Genomic DNA, 15,026 nt, shown 5'->3' on the forward strand with positions numbered 1-15,026 from the left:
ACACCCAGGGGAGCGAAGTGGCCTGTCTGGGGTCACGCAGCTGGAGAGGGCAGAGGGCTGGTCCTCGGAACCTGCCTCATGCTTCCCTGTCAAGCACGCTTTCTCCTTGTCTATTGTGTTATAACAACGTGTTGTCCTTAAGGCCTTGCATTGTGTCATCCCAGCACTTAGCACGGGACCCCCACACAGAGTGAGCACAAAAAGCTATAAGGAGCAAATGAATGAGCCTATGTGCCCCGCAAATGGCCTCAGCACGCTCTGTTTGTAGCTCTAGTGTCTAATTTTAACCTCATGGCCACCCCTCCCCATCCCGTTTTTCATACATATTCCTTGACTGAAAGAGAAACTGCAAATGCCTCTGGCTCTCCTAAAATAAAATGTGTAACTTTTATGGAAAGTTTCTGTGGTTTGGGGGACTTTGGGGCTCTCTTCATATTTGAAGACCATGTTTTGATGGTCGACATTGTCTGAAACTGCATGTTCTACATAAAATCACAAAGGTTGTCTCTTGTAGGCTGAAGATTATTGTTTATTCAAATGAGAAGAGAGGATTCATTTTATACTTGTGTGGCAAATGTATGTTGTGTGTGCACATACAATTTTATAAACTTTAAAAAATAATCTATCATGACTGTAAATAAATAGCATTTTTACACACCCAAATGGGGTGTGGTAGCTCACACTTGTAGTCTCAGCTACTCGGGAGGCCGAGGTGGGAGGATCACTTGAGCCCAGGAGTTCGAGACCAACCTGGGAAACATAGCAAGACCCCATTTCATTTAAAAAACAAAACAAAAAAGGGGCAAGAGGAAACTTTTAGAGGTGATGAATATGTCTTTTACCTTGATTGTGGTAATGATTTCATGGTTATGTATACGTGTTCAAACCCATCAGACTGTATACGCTAAATAGGTAGAGTTTTTAATCTAACAATTACATCCCAATAAAGCTATTGAAATAAATGAATGAATAGAAGTAGCATCACATTTTCTAGAAGCACTACTTCTTATCAAGGAGGAGCTGACTGAGAGGTGGTCCTGAAACAGAATTCTTGATTTTACTGAATCACAGGCATGACCATGTGTCCCATAGCCCTCTCTGCTACTGCCCCTCCCACACTTCTCCATCATCTACTGAGATATTTTACAATTGTGGCTCCCAGAGCACCTCCATTGAAACCACCTGGCTGCAGATTCCATAAGATCCAAGTCTCGGGGTTGGGAATCAGCATCTTAACAAGCTCCTATGCTTCTTAAGGACACCAACGTTTGAGATTTATTGGCCTCTAAGGTAAGATCCAAAACCAATAGCATGGGATGTACAAGATCCTTCATGACTTGGTCTCTCCACCTTGCTAAAACCATCTGCCACCGTCTCCTGCCTCCCAGTGATCTGTGCTATGATACCAAATAAACAGAAATGAATAACCCAGCACTACAGCGGCTCTCCACTCTGTTCAGAGCACTGCTTAGGCCCTTTCTTTGCCTCACTAACTCCTAGTCCTCTGTCGCTGTCCTGGGCAGAATGGTATCCCCCAGAAGTCTTCTCTGCCTTTGCCTACCTTCCAAAAAATGCCACTTTCTGCTCTCGTGATATTTACTATTTTATTTTAAAGTGGTCAGTTTACATATTTCTTTTCACCTTCCTGGAGGTGAGGAAAATAGACTATCATATATCTCTAGATTCCTTTACCTGAGAGTGCTTGACACTTAGCAGGATTTACTGATCCAAAAAGCTGCATCATAGTTCAGGGAGAGGCTGTTCACAGAGGATCATGGTGCCGATTTTGTTGAACAAAAAGGGTAACCATGAAAATCAAATTCCCAGAGAAATGGAAAAGCTTAGAAAGAGGATAATGGTTATAAAAATATTTCTCTATCCATCTATCTATCTACATAGATGCAGACACAGAGCATGCGCTATGTGTCAGACGCTGTGCCGAGAGCATTATAAGCTCTACTTCAATTCATTTTTACAGCAGTGCTACTATTATTTTGTCCATTTGACAGGTGAGGAGAGAAAGCATAGAGACATGAAGTAACACTATGCCATAGTCCAAATGTTTGTGATCCTCCAAATTCATATGTTGAAATCCTAACCCCATCCCCCAACCCCGCCATGTGATGGTCTTAGGAGTTAGGACCTTTGGGGAGTGATTAGATCATGAGGATAGAACCTCATGAATGAGATTCATGCCTTTATAAAAGGGACCCCAGAGCGCCCCCTCACTCTCTTTCCACCATGTGAGGCTCTCATGAGAAGTCGGCTGTCTGCATTCGCAAGAGGACCCTTGTCAGAACCAACCATTCTGGCCCTGTGAGCTCGGACTTCCAGACTCCAGAACTGTGGGAACTACATTTCTGTTGTTTCCATGCCACCCTGGCTATGATTTTCTGTTCTAACAGCCAGAGCGGACGAAGACAAGCAGCGTGCCAATATACAGCTGAATTGCTAGGATCCAAAGCCAGTCCTGGCTCGTGCCAAAGCTCCTGCTCCAGCCTCGAGGAGGAACAACCCCCCAAAGTGACACGGGAGAGAGGAGATGGCCTTGTTGAGGAGGCTTGGCCCCAAAGCCCCGCTCTGCCCCTAAGCAGCCCCGAGACTGGGCACAAGCTGCTGTCCTCCCCAGCGTCGGGCTCCTTGTCTGTGCCGCAGGGCCAGGAAGAGCACCACCTCGAGGGCTGTGCGGTTCTCAGCCCAGCGCCTGGCACCCAGCCACCGTCCCCATCATCGGGTTGTTCTGAGAATGAAAGGGATTAATGAATGTGAACGACTCCTTAGTAAGCCTTGTGGCAGTGAACACAAGAAGCGGGGAGTTATTTTCGGATTCTTAACAAAGCCTGGGTCAGCAGGGACCCAGGGGCCTGGAGGGAGAGCGTGTGGATAGCAGCGAGAGTTTCAGAGCGTGTGGCAATCCTTTGCCCTGACCCCTGGCATGCTGGAAAAGGCCTGTGGGCAGTGCAGGGCCCCCGCAGCGCCAGTTCTGACTGTGTACCCCAGCCCTGGGCCCCTCTGAAGCAGAGACTCCTCACATCTGAAACACCATGGCGCCTTCCTGGCAGACGCGTGTGAAGGGAAACTTCAAAGTGTGTGTCAGGATCCTCTTCTGCCTCCGAAGATTTAAAAAAACCCTCAAGAGACTCAATAACCTCAGAGCCTTCACATGGGCAAACTGGTATCTTTTTGAGAGGAACACAGAACCTGGAAGACATTGATATGGCAGGATTTTCAGAACTCCCGTGGCACAAGAAAAATGGAAGGAAAGATGAATGCTTTATGTTCTAAAGAGCGGGCCTGTGCCTTTCATCCCGAGATTAGAGGCCTGAGTGCCAGGCTCTTGCCCCTGAATGGGTGATGTTCTTAAACAAATGGTGAGGGTGGAGGAGGGGAGCAGGGCACTGCCATTCATTCATTCATTCATTCACTCCATTCTAGGCTCTGGACTAGGCTCTGGGCACAGAGAGATTCAGAGACCAGACCCTGCCACTGAGGCACGTGCAGTCCAGGCAAGAGACAGCCGCGGAAGCCCCTGGAGAGCCTTGGCATGGTTTCCTAAGGGAAACCTAGGGAGGAAGCCTCTCGCCCTGCCTGGAAGGTCAGGAGGGCTTTGCTGAGGAGGGAACCCATGAATTTGAAGAATGAGTAGATGCTCATTCGAGGAAGAGGAGAGAAGGCCTCCCAGGCAGAAGGGAGGACATGAGCAAAGGCCCAGAGCCATGAGCAGGCCTGACGTGTCCAGAAAATGGAGGGGAGGGTGGTGTAGGGATGGGGTGGGTGGGCGCAGCTGGAAGGCTAGCGAGGTGGATGGAGGCCAGGCAGCAGGAGGCCTCGCCCACCCTATCTGGGAGCCCACCCAGCTTAGGAGCCTGGGACTCATCTCCTGGGCTCTTCAAAAGGTGTTAGTAGCACCTGAGTGACATTTGGTCACTTTCTCTGGGTTCTTGTTTTTATTTTTTTCTAAGCTTAGGAGAAAAGCACACATCCTATTTGTCATGTTCTTCAGCACTTTGGTCCTTCCTTTAGAAATGTCATGGTGGAAGATTGGAACTGCAGTTCTGCTGGTGACATTAGAGATCTCTAAACAGAGCCTTTCAGAGGAGAAATGAAGCCTGTGTCTGGTTCTTCCTCTCCTGCAGCTGAGCCTGTTCTCCTCGCCGCCAGGAGAGGAAATTCTCGTAATAAGATGATACTGTTGTATTAAAACAGGTTGAAAAGAAACAAAATCAATATTTTGCAATTTGTTTTATTATATAGAGCCCCTGGACTTCGCTTACAGACATTTTGGCTCACTTCCAGCCCCTTGTGACAAATGACTATTTCAGGGAGAGTTAAGATGTCTCTCACAAGCTGGAGGAAATCTCCGGAACGAATTTTAGATGATAAAAGTAGCTGGGCTCAATGATTTTTGCTCAGGTTAAAAAAAAAAAACTGCTTGTTATCCCCACAGGTATTTCTGCAGGAAATTGCCTGGGCCTCTTTTTTTCTCTCCTCTTTCTGGAAGTGCCCAGTTTCACTTTGACCTCTGCCTTTTCATCAGGGCGCTCCCGCCGAAGCTCATCTCTCCACCTGCCATCTTCTCTGTTCTCCAGCTTCTCTTCTTCATCTCAGAACTCTCACCTGCCCCTTCCCCCATCTTGCTTTGCCAAGTCTTTTGCACTTTCCTCTGAAAGGATTGTTCTCAATATCTCTGAACCCTCTTCAGCTACACTGTGATTAGAACAAACCAACTAACAAATAGCATTAGGCAGCATACAGAACTCAGGAACTGGGAGCCAGCCAGGGCTGTGCCCTTGCCTCCTTTTTCTGCCCCCTTGCCCTGCCGTAAGAGATCACTGCCACAGTGCTGGGAATGTGGCACTCAGATGGGAAGGAAACATCCTAGGCCGACATTCAACAGTGTCACCCACAATGGGCCGCACACTATGCTGAGTACTGAAAGCATGAGAGAGGCAGAGGTTAATTCCACTTGAGGGTGTCTGGGAAGGCTTCTTGTATTAACCTGTTTTCACGCTACTGATAAAGACATGCTGGAGACTGGGTAATCTATAAAGAAAAAGAGGTTTCATGGAATCACAGTTCCACGTGGCTGGGGAGGCCTCAAATCATGGCAGTAGGCACGTCTTACATGGTGGCAGGCAAGAGAGAATGAGAGCAAAGCAAACGGGGTTTCCCCTTGTAAAACCATCAGATCTCATTAGACTTATTCGTTACCAAGAAAACTGTGGGGAAAATGGCCGTCATGATTCAATTATCTCCCACCAGGTCTCTCCCACAACCTGTGGGAATTATGGGAACTACAATTCAAGATGAGATTTGGGTGGGGACACAGCCAAACCATCACTTCTCTAGCACAAAAGTAAATGCAGTTAAAAAAAGGAATTCTTTCAGTTGAGGATGAAAACCAGAGCATCACTCTCCTGAGAGCTAAAGAGAGGCAGCATGATGTTGGAAGGAAAGCTCAGGCTAGAGCCAAACAGACCAAGGCTGAAAACTTCACAACTTCTGTCAGCCTCTATGACCAGGGCAAGCCACTTACTCTCACCAGACCACGGCTTCTTTACCTGTAAAATGAGATGCATTAAAAGATGAATATGGTTTTAAAGCACCAAGAACAATGACTGGTTCAGAGGATGTCTCCATAAGCACTTATTTCACCTGATTCTAAAGGGCTCTCTTTGCAGTTTTGGAACAAACAACAGTAAGGCATTTTCAAAAATTGCAATGGTTATGCTAAAAACAGAATTTTCCAAAATTAAAAAATAAAGTGGAAAAAAAACACTCCAACCCTAACTTCTACCAACAATTTTAAGGCTCTTCTAGACTCTGTCCACCTGCAGATGTAGCTTTAATGTTTTTTTGTAACATACAAGCTGTTGGAGTTCTACCGGCTTTTAGATTATATTGTGGCATAAAGTTTTCCCCACATTGCTGTGAAGTTCTCATAATCATCTTAGTGAACAGAGAGCATCCTAGGATGTGCAGTTGTACCATAATTTATTCTCATAATTGGACATTTTTGTAATGCTCAATTTTGTTCTTTTTTTTTCTTTTTTTGAGATGGAGTTTTGCTCTGTCTACCAGGCTAGAGTGCAGTGGCGTGATCATGGCTTACTGTAACCTCCACCTCCCAGGTTCAAGCGATTCCCCTGCCTCAGCCTCCTGAGTAGCTGGGATTACAGACATGCGCCACATATCCAGCTACTAAACAACATGGCAAAACCCCGTCTCTACTAAAAATTTTGTATTTTTAGTAGAGACAGGGTTTTGCCGTGTTGGTCAGGCTGGTCTCAAACTCCTGACCTCAGATGATCTGCCCACCTCGGCCTCCCAAAGTGCTGGGATTATAGGTGTGAGCCACTGCACCTGGCCTGTTCTTCTTTAAATAAAACCCAGCTCTGGAATCACAGAGCCAAATGAATATCTCAGAAGATCTTGATGCAAAGTGCCATTTTGCTTTAACCCAAAGGGTGAGTTATAATTGTTGCCTTTGCCACCTTTAATGCCCACATGTGCCCCTTCACCTGCAAAGCATTAGGTGTTGACTTTATAAAAATAAATGCTAACTTAGGATGTCTAAGGTGGTTTTGAAATGCGCATGTCTTTGGTTGTTAATGAGGGTGGATGTGTTTCTATATAACTGTTTATATCTACTATTTATGCTTCATATTTATAGCACCTGGAAATCACCTGCTTATATCCCTTGTCCACTAAATCTTTGGGATTTTGAGGTTTGATATACACATGCACATGTGCTTACACACACACACACACACACACACACACACACAGAATATTGACCCTTTGCCCTAAAAAACTGCATTTGGACATGACTAGGTTACAGGGCCTGCTTGGGGCTCTAACATACTCCCTCATTATCATGCTGATGGCAGGGGCTGCTATAGGATTTCCAGAACTGGCGTCATTTCTTCCAAGTGAGAAAACCAATCCATTCTAGGCTTTGCGAGTCTTGCACTTGTGGTTAGCAAATTCGATCTTTCCAATAATTCCCAGGGCACTGGAGTGTCACTGGGTGTTTTATGTCTCCTCTGGCCCAAGGTCAGCTTGCTTCCAAGGTAGTTACCAGTCTAATGTAGCATTTCACAAACTTGAGCACTCCCGGACCCCAAGAATTCCTTCAGAGACTCTAATGAGAAATGTAACATTAAAAATTCAACAGTGGCACCTGAGGTGATGACTTGGCACCAGGGCCACGGATGATAAGTATAAATGCACACAGAGAAAGGGAAATCGTGGGACAATAACATACTTATATTAAATCTTTTAAAAGGAGTATCAATACAATGAAAACAGAGAAGGGCAAAATTCTTACAGTTTAAAGAAATTTCCTAGGGATTATCTGTAAATGCTTCAGGGTAGAGATAGAGTTGTCCCTCCTTGGCTGGTTCAACCTAATGGGTTCGTCCTGAAATTTCCTCTGGACTGAGGAGATGAAGTTGAAGAACAGTAGCAGCAGCAGCTGGTGGTTAGAGAGTGCTGACTGGTCACCAGGTTGAGTGCTAAGCTCCTTGAAGAGGTTAGCTCATGATCCTTGAAGCACAGATGAAAAGTTTTCAGTCTGTGACTGTGTCAGGCATCCCAGGTTCCTCTGTGGGCTTGGAGAAGAGCACTTTAGAGCAGACAGTCAGCCTCTCTTTTCCATTTCCCAGCTCTTCTTCCTTCTACCTGAGGAGGCAGCTGTGAACATCTAAAATTTAGGATTACTTCCTTTTATCTGGCCCAAGGCTTCCTTGCAGGCCTCTCTACCGTTCTCCACCATCTGCTTTGCTTCCATTCTCTTATTTTCAATCCCCTGTTCCCTCTTTGTCTAACTATCCCCAATTGGAGTGACTCATAACTTGTGATTACTAAAGCCAAAATTCTCAAGGTGCTGAGAAAGTACACAGAAATAAATCAGCAGGTGCCAGAATTTCTCCTAAGGGGGACTCAGCACTGGGGAGGGATTACTGAGGTTTAATTTACACAACAGCTGTGCTTCTAAAATGGTGTGTAAATCAGTCCAGGGGTAATGGAAAGGCACTAGGAAAAAAAATTGTTACTTAGAGGAATCCTATGGTGAGCTTTTTTTTATAAAACGCTTCTCACGATCCTTGGAAGTTGGGCTCTGCTGTCCCCTCTTCCTTGAAGCTCTGTTCACCTCCTGCCTCCACTGGGTTAATTGCTCCTTAATCTAAGCACCCTCAGGACATTACTTGTGCCTCTGCCTACTGGCCTTGTGATACGAATACTTCTTGGCACAAAACAGGCGTCAAACTCATGTTTGTTGCGTCAAGGAAGGAAAGAACTAGCTAGTGAAACCAGTGAATTAGACTCAATTCCCTGAAGGACAGATGTGTGATCTGGTGGACCTGTTTTGCATACCACCAGTGAGGGGTTTCCACTGGTGTCTTCCTCTTTCATTGGTCAGTAAATACTTGAATGAATGAATGACTAAAACTGAATTTACTTCTCTTAATTTATCCTTTGGTAAATCCATCTGTTGACAAAGTTTTGTTGGCGGGGCTGGGCATGGTGGCTCACGCCTGTAATCCCGGCACTTTGGGAGGCTGAGGCATGCGGATCATAAGATCAGGAGATGGAGACTACCCTGGCCAACATGGTGAAACCCTATCTCTACTAAAATACAAAAAATTAGTGCACACCTGTAGTCCTAGCTACTCGGGAGGCTGAGGCAGGGGAATCGCTTCAATCCGGGAGGCGGAGATTGCAGTGAGCTGAGATCGCGCCACTGCACTCCAGCTCTGTCAAGAAAGAAAGAAAGAAGGGAGAGAAAGAAAGAAAGAGAAAGAAAGAAAAAATTAAAATTAATTTATTGGCAGAAGTCAAAGTAACTCAAAAGCCTGAGGAAAAGAAAGAAAGAGAGAGAGAGAAAGAAAGAAAGAAAGAAGAAAGAAAGAAAGAAATTTGTTGGTAGAAGTCAAAGTAACTCAAAACCATGAGGATGTATGATTCCTGGCTGTTGTGCATTAGCTAGATGCTCTCTCTTTTTACCTTCCCCAGGCAAAGCGGTCCTAGGCCCTTGGTAGTGGGTAAGGACATTCCTCCCTCTTTGTGAACAATTCCTCTGCTGCAAGGGAGGCTGCTCATATTCATGGTATTTGTGAGACTGAAATGATCATGGCCGTATTTGGTGGTATAAACTCGGGGGATAGATACAGTCTTACCTACTTGTCTTTGTGTTCAAGCAGACATAGGCCAGTTTCCAGAGGTGAATTGCGGCCTTGCTCACAGATCGTACCTTGGCCCACTCCTGTGGAGATGGGGTGGCCATCTCTTCAGGTATGAAGCTCATTAGGTACCTCAACTCTAGAAAAGGATGCCAGCCCTACTTTTGGTTTGAGTAACTGTCAAAAAAAATAGACCAGGTCTAAATTTGCAAGATGGGGTATTTGCTTCCCTGCGATTTGCTGCCTAGTGACGTCCTTCAACGTTTACCAGAGGGATATGGAGCTCCTCTGGTTTAGATCATTGGATCAAGCCGATCCATCGGAGCACTTTGCTCCTTGATATCATTGTTCCGGCTGCCTTTCCCGGCTCTGCTTTTGTACTCCCCCGCAATGGAGACATTACCAGAAACACTGAATTTATGTTTTTTTTTTTTTTTTTTTTGAAACAGAGTCTCACTTTGTCACTGGGGTGCAGTGGCTTAATCTTGGCTCACTGCAGCTTTGACCTCCCAGCTTCAGGTGATTCTCCCACCTTGGCCTCCTGAGTAGCTGGGACTATAGGCATGTGCCACCATACCTGGAAAATTTTTTGTATTTTTTTTTAGAGTCAGGGTTTTGCCATGTTGCCCAGGCTAGTCTGAATGCCTGAGCTCAAGCAATCTGCCCGCCTCAGCCTCCCAAAGTGCTAGCATGCTAGGATTACAGACATGAGCCACCACACCCAGCCTAAGAAACATTGATTTTAAATTCACTATCATGTGTGCAAAGAACATCAAACAGTGCCTTGCAGAAAGTTAAATAGTATTAAAGTGTTAGCTATTATTGTTGTTAACATTGTCATCTCTGTTAGTGTTAATATTAGGATATTTCTTTCTTTCTTCTTTTTCGTTTGAAATGAGGGTCTCACTATGTTGCCTGGGCTGGTTTTAAACTCCTGGCCTCAAGTGATCCTGCCCCCCTCCAAGATGCTGGGATTACAAGCATGAACCACTGTACCTGGCCTAGGATATTCTTGTGGACATCATCCCCTGTATTATTCACTGACTCCTCACAGGGGAAATTTCTCTCGGCCCTCACTTGCAGGACAAGCTGGACTTCTCCTGAGCATCTTCCATGTTATAACATCTGTGGACAAAGCGAATCTTTTTTTTTTTTTTTGGAGACAGACTTTTGCTCTTGTTACCCACGCTGGAGTGCAATGGCGCGATCTCGGCTCACCGCAACCTCTGCCTCCTGGGTTCAAGCAATTCTCCTGCCTCAGCCTCCCGAGTAGCTGGGACTACAGGCGTGCGCCACCATGCCCAGCTAATGTTTGTATTTTTTAGTAGAGACGGGGTTTCACCTTGTTGACCAGGATGGTCTCGATCTCTTGACCTCATGATCCACCCGCCTCGGCCTCCCAAAGTGCTGGGATTATAGGCGTGAGCCACCGCGCCCGGCCCAAAAGCGAATCTTTTAACTATTCTCTTTCCTTCTTTCCTTTGGCTACCAGGAAGCCTGCACCCACGTTTGTGCCCTCACTCTTGGGATCCCTGCAACAACTGTGCAGACCCTCGAAGCTTATGCCCTTTGTGTTTGTCTTTAACCTTCTCTTTTTATTTCACCCTTGCTCTGCCTTCCCTCCTACTTCCATGTGGGTTCATTTTAAGGCATTTTATCTATGTCTGTTTATCTCTGTAAGCCGCTTCATAGCCTTTTTTAAAACAGCATATATGTGCTTTTTTAATCAGTATTTTCAAGTATATGAAAGGGTGAATCTCCTGAAGTTATATTGCCGTCTTTAAAGTTATTTAATAATGATTTTATTAAAACACACAAAAATGGATTCTCTGAAATTTATAATAAATCAAATGAGCCCTCATTTGCCCCATCATTTATCCTAACTTCTGATCTTGTAAAATATGTCAGTTGGACATTTACCTATTTGTTGACACGTTCCATTCATAGAACGTCATTTGTAAGAGTGCCGCTCCATGAATTGTCATAGAATGAGCATGCTGGGGTAACCCAATCGAGGGCAAGAAATGGAACATTACCAGGACCCCAGAAGCCCTGCACATACCCCTTGCCACTAGCCCCACAGGTAACCATCATACTGATTTTTAACCTCATCTGCTACTTGGGCATGTTTTTGAACTTGACATATTAATGCCGCCATACAATATGTTCTGTTTTGTATCTGGCTTCCCTCACTCAAAACTTGTTGGTAACATTCATCCGTGTTGTTGGGTTTAGCAGAAGTTCATTCATTTTCATTGTTGTGTCGAATTACATCTTGTGAATATTACCACAGTTTATTTCTACATTCTGTGATTGATGGTATGGGTTATTTCCAGGGTTTGGTTATTATTTCATGCTCTTTGTGGCAGCAAGATGGGTAACAGAAGAAATGAAGTGAAAGGGCTGAATGAATGCATTTTAAAACATATCTCTAATGGTGCCTCTCCATTCCTGAGTGCCTTGGCTTTGGAGTCCCTGGAGCCAGATCCCTCCCCAGTCTGAACTCCTTGGACAGCCCCTACCTTGTCCTTAATGCCATCTGCCCTAGACCCAGCTTAGGTGACACCATTTAAATAAGCATTACGCATCTCCTATGGGCATGGCATCATTTTGGAGTCTGGAGGCACATCAGGCATGACAACAGATGGCAGTTGCTACCCTCTTGGGACACATGTTCCGGTGGCATTGAAAACACCCCACCGTCATTCTCACATTTCCCTTCACTCTGTGACTTCTGGTTTCTCTGGTCAGTGCTCTGCCCTGAAGTAGCCTCTCCATTAGGCCTCACAGAGTCTCACTCTGCACATTCATGGCCCAGCCCTTAGCCAAAGATGGGGAGAGTCTCCCCAACCCATCCACAGACTTACTCCTTTCCAGTAACCTGCTCCATGAATCCTAGCCACCACAGCACCCCTGAGGCCGACATGTCTCAGCAGCTCAGCAAGGCTGATACACTCCACATCCCTGGCTCGTGGTCTGTAAAGTGCCCACAGGCTGAAGGCTGGGTAAACCGAGGCTTACCTCATGTTTCCCTTTTTGCAAGGCTCACAGGCCTGCACTGCCAGTTGTCCAATGCCTAAAAACACTATCCTCAAAAAAAAAAAAAAAAAAAAAAGCCTAGTTTTATAGTTATTTAGGGCAAGAGTATAAGTTTGCTATCACTCTCTCATGGCCTAAAGTGGAATTGTATGCTTTTATTTTTAATGACCCCATTTTATTTCATTATATGGGCTTAACTTAATTCTAGTAGATTTTTAAGTGCAATTTATTTCCTATGGAGCAATGAGAGATTTAAATGTAAGATGTAGAGATTATACTCACAATTTATGCTTGCTTTGCTGGGTGCTGTCGGCTGCTTTCCTTCCTCCCTCTCTTCCTTCCTTCCTTCCTTTTTTCCTTCCTCCCTCTCTTCCTTCCTTTCTCCTTTCCTTCCTTACTTCCTCCCTCCCTCCCTCTTCTTTCTTTCTTCTTTTTCTTTTTCTTATTTTTCTTCTTTTCTTTTCTTTTTTTTTTTTTGAGACAGAATTTCACTCTTGTTGCCCAGGCTGGAGTGCAATGGTACGATCTAGGCTCACGGTAACCTCCACCTCCTGGGTTCAAGCAATTCTCCTGCCTCAGCCTCCCGAGTAGCTGGGATTACAGGCGCCCACCACCACACCCAGCTAATTTTGTATTTTTTACAGAGACGAGGTTTCTCCATGTTGGTCATGCAGGTCTCGACTCCTGACCTCAGGTGATCTGCCCGCCTTGGCCTCCCAAAGTGCTGAGATTACAGGTGTGAGCCACCATGGGGTGGACTGTAACTGTATCTGCAGCAGCTTCTCAGCCCTCAAATACCTAGGCAGCTAGGTTCCAGGTAAGAGACATTTACCTGGGGAGAAATTATATTTGTCTGAATAAAGTAATAAGAATCTTAACTGGAGATCAGGTTTCGTAACAAAATTTTCAACTCTGACCGTCATCAACTGCAAATCAAACTCTAACGTGGGTGGCTGTCCTCAAGGCTCACGTGCTCTCATGATTCCTTCAAGCTGGGCACCATCATTCTGTTATTTCTAACCGTCGTTTGAAGACCAACTCAGAAGGTGCTTCCTCTGAAAGCCTTCCCAGAACCCCAGAATCAAAATGAATTTTTCCCTTTTCCGTATTCTCTCTTATTCTGCTTTGCACATATCGCCACTGCGTATCAAGACTTTTTTTCTTTATTGCTTTGTTTTTAAAATTGTAAAAATAGTAATGCATCTTCTTTGTAAATAATTCAATTTCTAAAGTCTGTAGATTGAAAGGCAAATCATCCCCCAGCTTATCTTCCACCCAGCCTCACTTCCCAGTGACAACCACTGTAAACAATTTGCTTTCAAGCCTTCTAACCTTCTTAGTGATACTGAAACCTGTAAAGAGAGGCAAATTTGTTTGGTTGTAGTAATTTTTATAAAAACAGGATCACACTAGGTATGATATCATGCACACGACATTCCACGACTTGCTGTTTTCACTTATCAGTACAGTAAGGACATCTTTCCATGTCAGGAGATACAGATCTGGACATCATTGTTTCTATTCCAGTTTGGGGCATTTTCATTCTTTTTATAATCAATCCTCTGATGATGAGGACTTAAGTTATTTCTACTTTTTCACATTTCAGACAATGTTGCCAGGAACCCCCTCAGTGTGTATGTGTGTGTGTGTGTGTGTGTGTGTGTGTGTGTGTGTGTGTGTCTTTGTCTATACATGCCAATATTTCTTCAGGATGGACCCTTAGAAATAAAGTTCCTGGGCTGGGTATGATGGCTCATGCCTGTAATCCCAGCACTTTGGGAGGCCGAGGCAGGTGGATCACCTGAGTTCAGGAGTTCGAGACCAGCCTGGCCAACATGGTGAAACCCCATCTCTACTAAAAATACAAAAAATTAGCCAGGCGTGGTGGCACACTTCTGTAGTCCCAGCTACTCAGAAGGCTGAGGCAGGAGAATCACTTGAACCTGGGAGGTGGAGGTTGCAATAAGCCGAAATTGCACCACTGTACTCCAGCCTGGGCGACAGAGTGAGACTCTGTCTCAAATAAAAAAAAATAATAAAGAAAAAAGAAAAGAAATAAAATTGCTGGGTCAAGAAAATAGGTGATTTTAAATATTGATAGCTACTGCCAAATTTTATGAGAATGTTTGGGGGCCAACTGCTGCTTGTATAAGATAAGTAATTTCTAAACTTCCAGACTTTATAAGCCAATAAAATGGAAAATAAAAACCCAAATTGTGAAGATAACATAAAGTAGCCAACATTTTACTTTTCCCTGTAAGGATACTTTAAAAAAAATCAAGTATTGATTATTGGGCTTGAACCATGTAAAAATAGCATTTTTTTGTTATTCTTTTACACACAAAAACAGTCCATTTATTCAACAAAGATATATTGAACTGGGAAATACTAGGTAGGCAAAGATATTTAAAAATAACAAAAGTTTCTGATTCAAGAAGGAAACATCTAGTATTTTAGGAAGGACAGGCATCTACCTAAGCAGTTAGAATACAACGTGATGGGTATCAGAATAAGCAAACATGAAAGGTATCAGGAAGTCAGAAGAAGGCGGGACTGACTTTGGGAGTGTCCTGCTTGCTGGCAGACGTGCACATGTTCTTGTGACATGTTCTTCTGTATACAAGCAAAGCACAAGTATATACACTCCAAAATGGCATTTTGTATGTAAAAATAGTCCAGTATCTGCTGTTTCATATGGTTTAGCATAGTCCTGTGAGCATAATTTCATGAAAGAACGATACACACATTCACACAATCACACATGCACGCACATGCGCACACACACACTTTATTTACTTTTCT

The 15,026-nt window shown here is 44.5% G+C and overlaps 1 protein-coding gene and 1 long non-coding RNA gene across 4 annotated transcripts in view; both read left to right on the top strand.

Moving 5' to 3' along the window:
- Positions 1-4,357, top strand: part of LOC135274804 (uncharacterized) — a 38,962-nt gene extending 34,605 nt beyond the window's left edge. The window contains exons 2-3 of the long non-coding RNA XR_010342543.1: positions 1,072-1,290; positions 2,010-4,357. This is a non-coding gene — a long non-coding RNA (uncharacterized LOC135274804). The remainder of the gene's footprint in view (positions 1-1,071; positions 1,291-2,009) is intronic.
- TTLL11 (tubulin tyrosine ligase like 11) overlaps positions 1-15,026 on the top strand; it is a 275,995-nt gene that overhangs the window by 161,797 nt on the left and 99,172 nt on the right. The window lies entirely within an intron of this gene.

Source organism: Aotus nancymaae, unplaced genomic scaffold (genome assembly GCF_030222135.1).
Source record: "Aotus nancymaae isolate 86718 unplaced genomic scaffold, 86718_ANA_hifiasm-v0.15.2.pri h1tg000003l, whole genome shotgun sequence".
In the NCBI taxonomy this organism is placed as follows: domain Eukaryota; kingdom Metazoa; phylum Chordata; class Mammalia; order Primates; family Aotidae; genus Aotus; species Aotus nancymaae.